General features: G+C 36.2%; 1 protein-coding gene across 2 annotated transcripts in view; it reads right to left on the bottom strand.

The window, feature by feature from the left end:
* The window catches only part of tmem38b (transmembrane protein 38B), a 74,887-nt gene that overhangs the window by 55,011 nt on the left and 5,539 nt on the right, over positions 1-14,337 (bottom strand). Inside the window, exon 2 of one of the 2 annotated variants that reach the window (XM_088629455.1) lies at positions 12,260-12,280. The exons of the other annotated variant lie outside the window; for it this stretch is intronic. The gene's annotated coding sequence lies outside the window, so the exon portion shown is untranslated. The remainder of the gene's footprint in view (positions 1-12,259; positions 12,281-14,337) is intronic. 2 annotated transcript variants of the gene reach the window in all.

Below are 14,337 nucleotides of genomic sequence, written 5' to 3'. Positions count from 1 at the left end.
AATAACCACAGACTTGAAGCCACATGAAAAAACTTTTATAATGCATCATAGAGAATCAAATAAAGGCAAAAATGTTCCAAAGGCTGTTTAGCTATTGGTATTTTAAAATACAACAATTAATCACATTTATGCTGCTTATACAGTATGTAGCAAATAATGTTAAGGGTTTGTGACACTGGCAGCATTCAAAATGTTTGGGAGACTAGATTGAAAAGGTTGAAAAGATTGCCAAAGCAATATTGTTTCACGTGGCTAAAATGAAATTGAAATTATGCTGAGTAGTGCTCTCTTGAGCTCTCAGGCCAGATACTTAATCTCGATACTAGATGTTTCAAGATTGTTGGCATGAAATTTGTGCTTAGGGATTTTGTATTCTAAATAAAGATTTGGGTAATAATAACCTTCTTAATGCCAGACTCTGGGCATTGATTGTTCAGCATTCACACTTAGCACATGTCAGTTTAAGGAAGCCATAAGCTGCTGTGTTGTGTAAGCCAACTGCTGTATTTACACATAAATAGCTCATGTGTTTCTGCAAAAAGTCAGCAAATAGCACAACAAATCCTACAAAGGCTACTTTGGTAATCTCTAGATTTTCAACACCATTTACATTTTAGATGTGTATGGTAAAGGCTTATACTGTATGTCAAGGCCGATGTCACAATAAAATCAGTCTGTTATTGTTCAATTTCAGAATAACAAAGCCAGTAATATTTTCTAACACTCACAGTCAGCTTTTGAAGCCATTTATCATGCCAGCCTGGAGTATCTCAGAGGAAAACAGACATGGGTATCAATTTGCATAGCTAAATGTGTGAAGAAGTTATGCGTTTCATCTAGGAATTATATTTATTTCGCCACTTCCTGAGACAGGAGCCATATGAGTAAAACCCTATACAAATATTGAACAAGTATATTCTACTTATATAATATATAAGTAATATTTGAAATATCTAGTCTTCGGCATTCTCATGTAAATAACCCCAACTTTATATAGTTCCCTTGGGACAATATATAATGCTTTTTTTGCCATAATTACAGGTATATAGGACTCAGCCAAGGAGCTTTAAAAAAGGCAAGCTCAGACACTGTTTACATAAAATTCTGTACATTGGAGTTTGGAGTCATGGCTCCAAGTAATACATGGCAGGGTTTAAACATTAACTCCTGTTAACATCTGCGCACTAAAGAATAACCACAGACTTGATCACATGAAGCCACAGGAAAAAAACTGTCTTTTATAATGTATCACAGACAATAACACCCCAAAAGCTGTTAAGCTATTGGTATTTTAAAATACAACAACGAATCACATTTATGCTGCTTATACAGTATGTAGCAAATAATGTTAAGGGTATTTAGAGGTTTTATTCTGAATGAAGCTTTTTGTGAAAACACATGAAAGATTGGTTTGTGACACTGGCAGCATTCAAAATGTTTGGGAAACTAGATTGAAAAGGCTGCTACGAGACTAAGAATACAGTATATTACTTTTTGCTTGGTGAAGGTGACTCTAATACTAAGAAAATAAAGTTAAATAGTCAGAAAAGATGTTCAGTGAGATAGAAAATGTTTAATTTAATTTAAATGTAATATATTTCATTTCAGGAATGGGGTTTTATTTGAAATAAACGATGACTAAACCACATTTTAAAAATAAAATCAACAAAATCGAATTAATTATACTAAATTTCGCAAGTTCCATTGAAAAAAAAGGAATGATCATATGTTTTGTTTAAAAAACTTTTTAAATTCCATATTTTGGATATTTTGTAAGGAGATATTTTTATAAACAGCAGCAAAATCCACACAGAAAGAAAAGTATTTACTTTTTCTTACAGTGAGATTAAGTATAATAATACACAAAAACATACTTACTTCTATTGACTTAAAATCAGCAATCAAAGGAACAGAAATAAATGCAAAGATTGTATATCTGAAAAAGCTTAAATGAATTGCATATAGCTTTCAAAGTATTTAATCCTAATCATAATATTTTGCTAATTCTATGGCCTTGGAGGAACAATCGCTTTTCTGTGTGAGGCACTACACTTTTAAAGCCTGGTGCTCCTTACTTATTCTTGTAAGGTTTTTAAAATTACACAATCATTTCAAGTTTTCACCAGGACCCGATCTTTTAAACTACCCTTGAGACAACGCAATCTACCTGGCAACTGCCTTCAGAATTGATATTTAACTCTATTGATAATTGGGTCATGTAATTACTTGCATGGAGCAGCCAGTTATTGGCCAAGCTACAGACTAGATAAGCCACAAACAATTTCGATAGTGTTTCTTTGTCTGTTCAGAGGTGATGGTACTGTCCCACATGCTGGTACCAAATCTGTCTCCATAGGTCTCTGAAATAAAAAGGTCTTATTTATTTTACAATAACCTTATCAATAAATACCTACTGTAGATAGCCACTAAATGGGGGTATGTTCACCATCCATTAAGTTTTAATATATCATGCATACATACCTATCAAATGCTCTACAAGTCACTCCAACTCTAAAGTTAGACCAAATTTTCTTAAAATATTCAATAGGAATTGATTAACTTAAAAGTATATACTGTATATATTTCACTGTGTCATTAATGAAAATGTAGATAAAAATAAAAGGTATATTTAAGTAAGAAAACTAACAAAGTGAAAATGATAGGTAGGGCAATAAAAGGACTGCAATGAGGGGAAAATAAAAATGTTTTCTACAGTGTACAGTGTAATGTTTCATAGCCGTTCAGGGACGCCAAATATGTAATCATAGCCACTCAGGGACGCCATAAATGTAACGTTGCCATAGCCAAAATGTAAATATAGTGGCTCTCTGAAGGCACCAGTTCTGTAGGGTTTGGGCATTTACTGAGGCAATTATTAATTGTAGCAGTAAATTACAAAGTTGATTCTTTTGATGGCTTTAGAGTCCAACCATGCGACATAACTCAAACAACGCACACACACAGGTACAGATGCAGCCATTCAAAATGGGTGAGGTATTTCGCGGCATACCCCGGTGGGCGTGTCACAGTATCACGCGGTATCACGCGGTGTCACGTGTGTCACGTGTGTCACGTGACTAACTATCCGGCGTCGCCTTGTAAAACGGCCAGGGGGAGCTTAACCTCTCATGTACAGCATTTGAGCCTTTAATTTTGAACTGTGTATTACAGCATGTTAATCATCAGTCATTAAAATGTTGGTATATATTATGAAAGCAAGATTGCTCAGTTGGACAGAAGTACACAACCTACCTTTATCAGAAATATTTATGCATCAAAGCCTTTACTGAAGATATTACTAATAGTATTAATAATGGATGACTTTGGACAAGCTATATACTCAAAGTATAATTTCTTTAGCACATTTGTACAAGCACGTGGAATCTGTCCAAGCCATACTTTGTCAGGCATCTTGTTTTACTTCAACGGGGCATAAAAACGTCCTTGCTTTTAACAGGGCGTTTCATAATTTCTAGCTACGAAAATGATTTAAAATGCGACACCTATCATTCAACTAGAGCTTAAAATATCACAAGGAAAAATACACACCGGTATTCCATTTCTCCCTAAACATTGTAAGCTTCGAAGTCTTTAACTAACGTGATACCGGAGTCAACAAGCATACTTTTAGAATTTGATTAAAAGGGAATATAATATGGAATCGCGTATCTAAAGAATTTAATAACGGTATGATTATATCCGTGTACTGCGGCAGGTCTGTGTAGGGCTGTTTCGCCTGCCTGATCATGCGAGCTGTCTTGTAGCCTACTGGTCTAGGTGCGTGACTACCAACTGGCAGGTTGTGTGTTCGAATCCAGCTGGTGCTGGACTTTTATTTTAACAAACATTTCTTCGAAAAAATAGGTAAGCGATATTATGGACAATCAATTGACTTTTATATTTCAAAATATCGCAACATGATCGATATTTGCGATATTTTGAACATATCTTCCCTTCTGACAGCGGCTGCTGCTTCTATTGTGTGTGTGTGTGCAACAGTAAATTTTTATAGAGAAATGGAGGCTGGACAGTATGCGTTACAATATAAACATTTATATTGATTTAAATCGTGTTCTGATTTAAATCGCAAACGCGTGTTTAATTATGTGTTTTTTAATCATGATCAGGCTAATGCATTTCTACATTTTCTGTATGAACCAGCTTAGAGGTTCATACAGAAAGACAGCTTGTGTTTAAATTGAGTGTAAGGTAATTTATGCTTCTAAAGTCATGGTCAGTATTGTTGTACTGTGCTGTACTGTGTCACATTATTTTATAGCGTTTTTATTGCGTTATTAAATCCGGTGGCGCTGTGTTAGTTTCCTGACTCACATTATTTAAACTGCGACACTGATCATTCATCTCTAAATAAACTTTATTTTATATAGCGTTTTAAGCGAATAGGTAATTAGATTGCTCATAAACCTAATCACTTTTTCTACATAAACACAGCGTGATTGCTCTCTGAAAATGCTTTTCCTTTATTTTTAAAGTAGGCTCAGATTTCAACTATAGATCGTATTATTATAAACTTTCTTGGAAAAATGTATTTTATGTAAACCATGTTTGCTATTAATTCATTTAGGGCTAAAATACGTTCATTGTCTTCTAATCGAGTCGAGTTGACATTGGAAGCCTGCCACACCCGGACCGTTAAACCAACGCATTAGCACGTCAAAGCCCATTGAGCCAGTATTGGCTTTAGTATCCCCCCCTTCTCCCCTCAATTCAATTCAATTCAAGGTGTTTTATTTGCATGACAGATGGGTACAAGCAGTGTTGGGTACTGTATGTATATTGTAACGCTTACGGCAGACAGGCACTGTGTAGGAGCCGACGCACCAGAGCAGCGCCTGCAATTTTTATATTTATAACTTAGTTTTTAAAATTAGTCAAGCAATACGAAGCATCTCCTTTTACTTAGTGCCTGAGCATACTGCAACGCGTGTGAAGCCCATAAACGATATTAATTTTGGAACTTAAACATACAGTATATGGCTGGTCTCGGTACTTTAAAGAAAACATACACACCAGTATTCCATTTCTCCCTAAACATTTTAAGCATCGAAGTCTTTAACTAACGCGATACCGGAGTCAACAAGCATACTTTTAGAATTTGATTAAAAGGGAATATAATATGGAATCGCGTATCTCCAGAATTTAAAGACCAGACAATCGCAAACTCGTTTTCAATAAAATTATTTTATTCATTCAGCAGTTTGTGAGAGGGACATCCAGCAGGGAGAGACACACACACCGGTTTTCATTGACAACATTGTTTTTTTTTCAATTCCTCTTGTCTAACAGGAATGTTTTGTTTGTGGACAGACTGTTAGACAAGAGGAAAAGACCGCCTCCTCCTACGAAGCATTTCGTTGATCCGATCACGAATTCTTTTCCAGTCGTACGCAGCAAGGGTTGAGAATCTCCGATTCACCATCGTACTAATGGTTTCCCGGAGATTGGGTTAAAAAAAAACAAAAAACATACTAACAACTGTGCCATCCTACTCCTTAGTTAATACATTTTATTATTCATAAACAGTTAACATTGTTAGCAAAATATTTTGAATTGTATTTAACCCTATTTTTTCTTTAGTTTTGTATTTAACTTATTATATGATAGTCAGACTTAATGTATATTTGAACAATGAAAATATATTTTTACAAGATTTTACATTAAGCACTTAAAATTAATATGGTTAATAATAGTAAACTGTTACATGCTGTAACAAGATCGGTTACAAGAAGAAAATGCTTTCAGAGAAAATGTTTCAACCAAACCTGTTCCCACACACCCCGCCCCCACTACCATTAGAATATACACAAACATTTTAGCGTTTCATTCTGAGCAGAAGACCCTCACACCTGAAGAGTGCTGGCTGTGACGAATTAAACCGGTTTTACAGGTTTCAATCACAGACCATGTGACATGGGACTCAGTAAACTACAGTAACACCGTATTTGATAACGCTTTAAAAACGCTTTAAAATAATGTGACTTGGCACAGAACAAGTTTACAGCACAGTACAAAGATAAATGCTGACCATGACTTTAGAAGCATAAATTGCCTTACACTCAATTTAAACACAAGCTGTCTTTAGCCCTCTAAGCTGGTTCATACAGAAATGTAGAGATCTAGGCTCAGAACACACAGCTTCATTAGCGAATACATATGCAGGACAACTAGAGAAGACGTTTTACAGAGGATGGATTTTTAGAAACATCCCATCAGACATCCCATCATATTCACAACGTGAAATCTAGAAAATAATATTACGTAACCAAAATCCGCAATATGGAAACAGAACCTGTGTAATTGTTGATAGATGATGTACACGTAACATTTTTTCAAGACGAACTACAACATTTAAAAAATGACTTGTATGTACTTGATATCTCTAATCAATCCACGGGTCCCAGCACAAAACGAAAGTAAAACGCATACCGTTTCTCGCTTCTTATTGCTCAAAAGTAATTTGACCGTATGAAATGCATAATATAAACCTAGAAACATATACGTGAGCAGTACTTAAGCACTGTAGTATCGGTGTTAAGACATACCTCTCAAATACTGTAAATCAAGTTAAAAATATCTCAAGACCGATTCTGGTCGTAATGAAACCATGCAAGGGAGTTTTTATGTCCGTTGCAGTTCTTTTGCAACATGAATATAATTATATCGTTATTAATTTCTTGAGATACGCGATTCCATATTATATTCCCTTTTAATCAAATTCTAAAAGTATGCTTGTTGACTCCGGTATCACGTTAGTTAAAGACTTCGAAGCTTACAATGTTTAGGGAGAAATGGAATACCGGTGTGTATTTTTTTCTTTAAAGTACCGAGACCAGCCATATACTGTATGTTTATGTTAACATTTCCCTTCAGTGGTAAAATTAGATATGAATATTCAATACTTAAACGGGCACAGTTAAGACATTAAATATACATATACATATTGTATACAGTACAGTTTGCATACGGTAATATGTTAATGTTACGCGATTAAAAAATAAATAAATAAAACTGGAAGGTCCAGCACCACCATTATGTTTATATGGTTGTTTTTGTTGGTTGGTTGTTATTATGGTTATTAATAATACGATCTATAGTTGAAATCTGAGCCTAAATAAAAAGAAAAAGCAAGTGATTAGGTTTATGAGCAATCTAATTACTTATTCGTTTAAAACGCTATATAAAATAAAGTTTATTATTAATTTGCTGGACAGAGCGGTGAACATTATTATGCATAAGACAAAGATAACGATCCTGATCAGTTTAGAAATCTGTGTACGCTGTAAGGTTTTTACTTCTTAAACTTTTAAAATACACGTTTTGAATAGAAAGAAATCCTCTTCCTGGTAGTGTGTATAGCACGCCAGCACGTCTTTTTTCTCCAATCAGAGGGGTGTCAGATAGTGTCAGCCAATCACCATTCTGCGTTGGGTAGCAACGGGTGACTGTTCTCAGGCGGAAGATGTAAACAGCTTAATGTTCGTGTTAAATAATTTTTTTTTAATTCAATTAAACGGGCACAGTTAAGACATCAAATATACATATACATACTGTATACAGTACAGTTTGCATACGGTAATATGTTTATGTTACGCGATTAAAAAATAAATAAATAAAAATGAAAAGTCAAACACCAGCTGGATTCGAACACCCAACCAGCCAGTTGGTAGTCACGCACCTAGACCAGTAGGCTACAAGACAGCTCGCATGATCAGGCAGGCGAAACAGCCTTACACAGTCCTGCTGCAGTACACGGATATAATCATACCGTTATTAAATTCTTTAGATACGCGATTCCATATTATATTCCCTTTTAATCAAATTCTAAAAGTATGCTTGTTGACTCCGGTATCACGTTAGTTAAAGACTTCGTAGCTTACAATGTTTAGGGAGAAATGGAATACTGGTGTGTATTTTTTTCTTTAAAGTACCGAGACCAGCCATATACTGTATGTTTATGTTAAGATTTCCCTTCAGTGGTAAAATTAGATATGAATATTCAATACTTAAACGGGCACAGTTAAGACATTAAATATACATATACATATTGTATACAGTACGGTTTGCATATGGTAATATGTTTATGTTACGCGATTAAAAAATAAATAAATAAAACTGGAAGGTCCAGCACCACCATTATGTTTATATGGTTGTTTTTGTTGGTTGGTTGTTATTATGGTTATTAATAATACGATCTATAGTTGAAATCTGAGCCTAAATAAAAAGAAAAAGCAAGTGATTAGGTTTATGAGCAATCTAATTACTTATTCGTTTAAAACGCTATATAAAATAAAGTTTATTATTAATTTGCTGGACAGAGCGGTGAACATTTTTATGCATAAGACAAAGATAACGATCCTGATCAGTTTAGAAATCTGTGTACGCTGTAAGGTTTTTACTTCTTAAACTTTTAAAATACACGTTTTGAATAGAAAGAAATCCTCTTCCTGGCAGTGTGTATAGCACGCCAGCACGTCTTTTTTCTCCAATCAGAGGGGTGTCAGATAGTGTCAGCCAATCACCATTCTGCGTTGGGTAGCAACGGGTGACTGTTCTCAGGCGGAAGATGTAAACAGCTTAATGTTCGTGTTAAATATTTTTTTTTTAATTCAATTAAACGGGCACAGTTAAGACATAAAATATACATATACATACTGTATACAGTACAGTTTGCATATGGTAATATGTTTATGTTACGCGATTAAAAAATAAATAAATAAAAATGAAAAGTCCAACACCAGCTGGATTCGAACACACAACCAGCCAGTTGGTAGTCACGCACCTAGACCAGTAGGCTACAAGACAGCTCGCATGATCAGGTAGGCGAAACAGCCTTACACAGTCCTGCCGCAGTACACGGATATAATCATACCGTTATTAAATTCTTTAGATACGCGATTCCATATTATATTCCCTTTTAATCAAATTCTAAAAGTATGCTTGTTGACTCCGGTATCACGTTAGTTAAAGACTTCGAAGCTTACAATGTTTAGGGAGAAATGGAATACTGGTGTGTATTTTTTTCTTTAAAGTACCAAGACCAGCCATATACTGTATGTTTACGTTCCAAAATTAATATCGTTTATGGCCTTCACACGCGTTACAGTATGCTCCTATTCTTTTTATGCTCAGCTACTAAGATTTCCCTTCAGTGGTAAAATTCAATATCTACAACGGGCACAGTAAAGGCGTTTACAGTAAGTCTTTCTACGACAGACCAACGGACCACGAGTGCCCCTGTCGGTCAACCAATCACGCACCGCGGTATTGCGTGTCATCTTACCTGCGGTATCTGTACTGCGGTGTCTGTACCGCGCACTTTGAATGGCTGCATCTGTACTAATACACGAGGATACATTTATTAATACATAGAATATGCATGTAAACCTAACAGATCTTATCGAGAGGGTTATCAGAATACAAAAGGTATATATTCAGTCAGTTACAAAGAGTTACACGTATCAAGAGGACATACGTTCAGTATATCATTCATTAAGACCGTTTCGTAAATGAACTTGGTTATAACTTCTACATTAGATACTCAAAACAAGTACATAACTCTTAGGAATTAAATTGATATCAACTGGTTGGGATAACAATTGAATTCTCAAGCTGTAATGCATTGAAGTTGAATACTCATCCAATCTCTGGGGATTCAGATCTCCTGCGGGCACAAAGAAACAGTTGCAGGCTGTTGCTGTCCAATCCGTGCTCTCTGGCTGCGTGCCAGGCTGTGCTGTGCGGCTTGCGACGGTGCGCTGCTGATGTTCACTGACCGGCTAGTTAGTGTTGGCTTTAACTAGCACAGTTTGTGCACAGGAGAAAAGATGACTGTGGGTCCCAGCAAGTCAGGAAGAGGACTGGTTCGTTCCTGATGAAGAGCTAGTTCTGAATAGTGATTCAGCTGTCCACAGTTCTGACCTGTTCATGAGGCCTGCTGCTGTTGCTAGCCTCGGGTGGATCCTCTGGTTACTCTCTGGCAACTTCCGCTCTAGACTCTTAGAACAAAGGAAAGTTCTGGCACTCGGACACACTGGCCGTTCCGTGGTTGTCCGGGCTGAGTCTCAGGATGGTCAGGAGGCGCGCTGCGAGAATGTCCTGCCCTTGGGAGCCTTCTGCTCCTGGGCCATCCTGCCCTGGAATTCTCCTTTGAATTCCCTTTAGAATTGTCCACAGAATTCTCCTGGATCTTACTGAATCTTACTGAATCTCTCAGGCTCTCTGTGTTGCCTGTTTTTACCTGGAGGAACTTCAGCTCGTTGATTGGCTGAAAGTTCCATGGGCATCAGAGTCCCACGTGGGTTACTCGGCCCTACCAGTCCCTGATTGGTTGATCAAGGTGAGATATGAGTCACTTACTCCTGACACTTAGGAATGCAGTGCAGATGTCCAACTGGCACTCCCTAGACAGATAGGCGCCAATGGATGACCATTGATCATGATAGCCAGGCTTAGCTAAGTGCATCCCCCTTTGGGAGCTGTCCTTATCAAAGGAACCCTAAATCAGCCTGCATTAATAGTTTCTCTGTGGCTGCACCACAGAGATGAACAGAGAAATGGGGCCTCATTTGGGAAGGCTCAGAACACTTAATTCTTTCTTATTAATAAGCCTCGCCGCTACAACAGTATCAATGATGAAATACAAAATAAAATGAGAACAACAAAAAAAGTATTAGAGGACAAATTCAAACCAGTTGACATATTCAGAACCAACAATGATACACAAACCAATGGACACAAGTCAAAACAAAGTGACATTTAAATGCATGAACAGGAGACACTTTTTTTGCCAAAGTCTGAAATAAACTAAGCTGTTGAAGCACAATTCTACTTTCTATTTCAAGAAATGACTGAATGAGATCCTCAAAACAATTAGCACCTAAAAACTAGCCTAATGGCCAAATGGCCTCTTTTATTTAATGTTCATATTTATTTCATGTGAAACTACATACTAATACTAGTCCCTACTGAAGCAAAGGAGTCCAGTAATATAATGTTGCCACCACAATATTTTCTGAAATCACAGCTATTCAACTCTATCTCTTCTTGTCAAAGTTATTAATAATAATTAATAATTGCTTACACTTATATAGCGCTTTTCTGGACACTCCACTCAAAGCGCTTTACAGGTAATGGGGACTCCCCTCCACCACCAATGTGCAGCATCCACCTTGATGATGTGACTGCAGCCATAGTGCACCAGAACGCTCACCGAACAGGGAGGAGAGCAGGGTAATGAAGCCAATTCATAGATGGGGATTATTAGGAAGCCATGATTGGTAAAGGCCAATGGTTACACCCCTACTCTTTTTCGAGAAACACCCTGGGATTTTTAATGACCACAGAGAGTCAGGACCTCGGTTTACGTCTCATCTGAAGGACGGCGCCTGTTTACAGTATAGTGTCCCCTTCACTATACTGGGGCATTAGGACCCACATGGACCACAGGGTGAACGCCCCCTGCTGGCCCCACTAACACCTTTTCCAGGAGCAACCTTAGTTTTTTATCCCAGGAGGTGTCCCATCCAGGTACTGACCAGGCTCACACCTGCTTAGCTTTAGGGGAATGCCAGTTGTGAGTTGCAGAGTGATATGGCTGCTGGCTATTGTTGTTGACCACATGCACCTTACCTAAATTAGGTTTGGCAAAGTGAGGTGAATATTTATGCAATCATCGTATTTAGTTTTTTTTTTTGGCAGTAGGTTTTGCTGACATTTAACTTCTTTCACCCTCAAAAAACCTGGAGCATTCAAGTTTTTGTTAAATATACAGCATTGCATATACATTTGTAATGGAACATCATTGGAAGTGAGTGAAGACTTTTGCAAGGCACTGTATGCAGAACAGTGGATGATGATGCTGGATGCATCAGTACCGATCTGAAATATTTTTACAACCATGTGCTTAATTTTTAACAACCATTTTACAGACACATGCAATACCATCAGTTGAAAGTGTGGGTTATTTATAAAAGGCGATTAATCCCAAAGAAAAATAAGAATACACAATGCCTTTACCATTAGCAATGGGCAGTAAAATAGAATTCTGTGATGATTAATGAAGTTTATAATTTTGCTGAAACTTCATGATATACTGCAACACCACAGAAACACAAACTACAGTCACAAATTCACATGCACCAGTTTCAAGCAAAAGTGATGTTTAGCAAGGTTATAAATAAGACCGTGGCAGTAAAAGCATGAAACACAGAGTGGGAGAAAGGGGATTTTAGTAACATACCTGTCTACTTGAAGGGATAACCTGAAATACCATCAAAAGGAATTGATTAATAATTACCGTATTATTAATAAAACATTACTTGCAGTATTGATGTTACAATATCAGTTTTATTAAAGTAAAGTAATCACACGTTGCACATAAGACATGAGAATGTATACTCCAAGTGTACTTCAGGACCCGTTGTCCCATTTAGAAATATAGTGCAACAATTAGAATACACGTTTTGTTATTATGTCTGTACACAATCTTAATAAAGTTAGCTGACATGCTCATACAACTATAACAAAACATTTATTCTCTATGAAGCAATGTAATACACATACTATAAAATAGGTAGGTGACAATACACATCTGAAGTACATTTGTTCATTATGATCATCATGTCCATGATGGCTTTTACATGTGGAAGGACATGGAGCACAGTTAAAGGAAGGTATACAGTGTCCAGTCATTGCCCATGTAAGCATATTCCCAATAGTCTTATTAATATTCAATTCAATTTATTTTTATATAGCGCCTTTCACAACAAGGTTGCCCCAAGGCACTTAACAATGCAAGTAACCATACATTTTGTGAATACAGAACAGAAGACCAAAAACTCCTTAGTAAGGAGAAAAAAAACCTCTAGGGGTCCAAGGTCAACTGGCTGGCCAACCCCTTTGGGCATGCTTACATTATATCATTAAAAAAAGGGAAATAAATGAATGAGGGTATTAATCCATCCATCCCTCATGTCTTCTGTATGTCAGTACTCCATGCAGATCTCTGCAGACCAGCAAAATCCTCCTAAACAATCGCTATGTCCACGATGTAATATAGTTCAAAATCCACAAATTTAAGAACAAAATAGCAAAAGAGATGGCTATTCAGACCATCTAGCTCATTTGGTCTGTGTGAAACTACCTGATCTGAGGCTCATGAAAGTAGTATGGCTTTGACATTAGATGCATGAAAACTTGTTTTAATAGGGCAACCTGCTTAGAATAAATGCATTTTAAATGCAAAATGTCGACATTGAAAGTTTAATCAAAATTTGTGCATTGTTGAGTACTTTAAAACAATGTATGGCTCATTAGCTAAGCGTGCTCCCCAAACACTCTAAAATAAAATAAGCATCTTAAGAGCATATTCTATCACAAAAAAGCATAAGGTGGATTTAAGAATGAATACTGAAATCATTAAATTGTCATACTATTTAGTATAAGTAATAAGTAATACGTATACAATTGAATTTGATGTAAAATTGCACAATTTTATCTATAACAAACTCTTAAGTAAAGAATAACAAAACATACTGTAGGAGTACTGAAGCAACTGAAGTAGAGAGTCATGAGAACCTTCACCAGAAAACAGCACAATTCTACTTTCTACTACTGTATATACTGTATTTGACAGTACAGAGCAAAGCAGTTAAAACTGTGAAAGTGTAGACTAATGCCTAGTTTAATGTACTGTATCAACATATCCTTTTTCCAAATAATCAATGCACTACATGTATTAATCGCATATACTCAATCACACATGGAGTTATAGAGACAGATTCTCCAAGTAAGTTCTTTCCTCAGACAGAATTATCATGGCTTAAAAGTATAACACAAAAACAATTATATACATTTTTGTCTATCAATAGTGAATAAATAATACAATATACTGATGGATATATTACCTCAGACTTTGAAAATATTCATTTCAGACATGAAAAACACAAAACAATTCTAACAAACTTGGCTAGGTATGTAGTTCTAAAATTTGCATACTGTATCTGGCACAAAACTTACAATGGGGAAAACTGTTCTACCTTGCCACTTCATTTATTTCAGTATCTCTTTTAGAATTTTCAATTTCTTCAAACAATATTGTATATTTTGTGATTGTACTCACCATGTCTTAAATCTGCTCATGTAATTAAAACTGCTGAAAGCAAGTAATGGTACAAGCCTGCATGTGAAATAATAAAGTCACTGAACATTTTTAGGTTCTTAATTCTGGTACAAAGTGTAAGACACATTTTTCCTTTGTCAGTAGAATTTTTACTAGATCTGGGCATTTTGGGCAATATATATTTTTCCAGCACTGTT

This window comes from Lepisosteus platostomus, chromosome 4 (assembly GCF_059453375.1).
Source record: "Lepisosteus platostomus isolate fLepPlt1 chromosome 4, fLepPlt1.hap1, whole genome shotgun sequence".
Lineage (NCBI taxonomy): Eukaryota > Metazoa > Chordata > Actinopteri > Semionotiformes > Lepisosteidae > Lepisosteus > Lepisosteus platostomus.
This window is presented reverse-complemented; position numbering and strand designations above follow the sequence as displayed.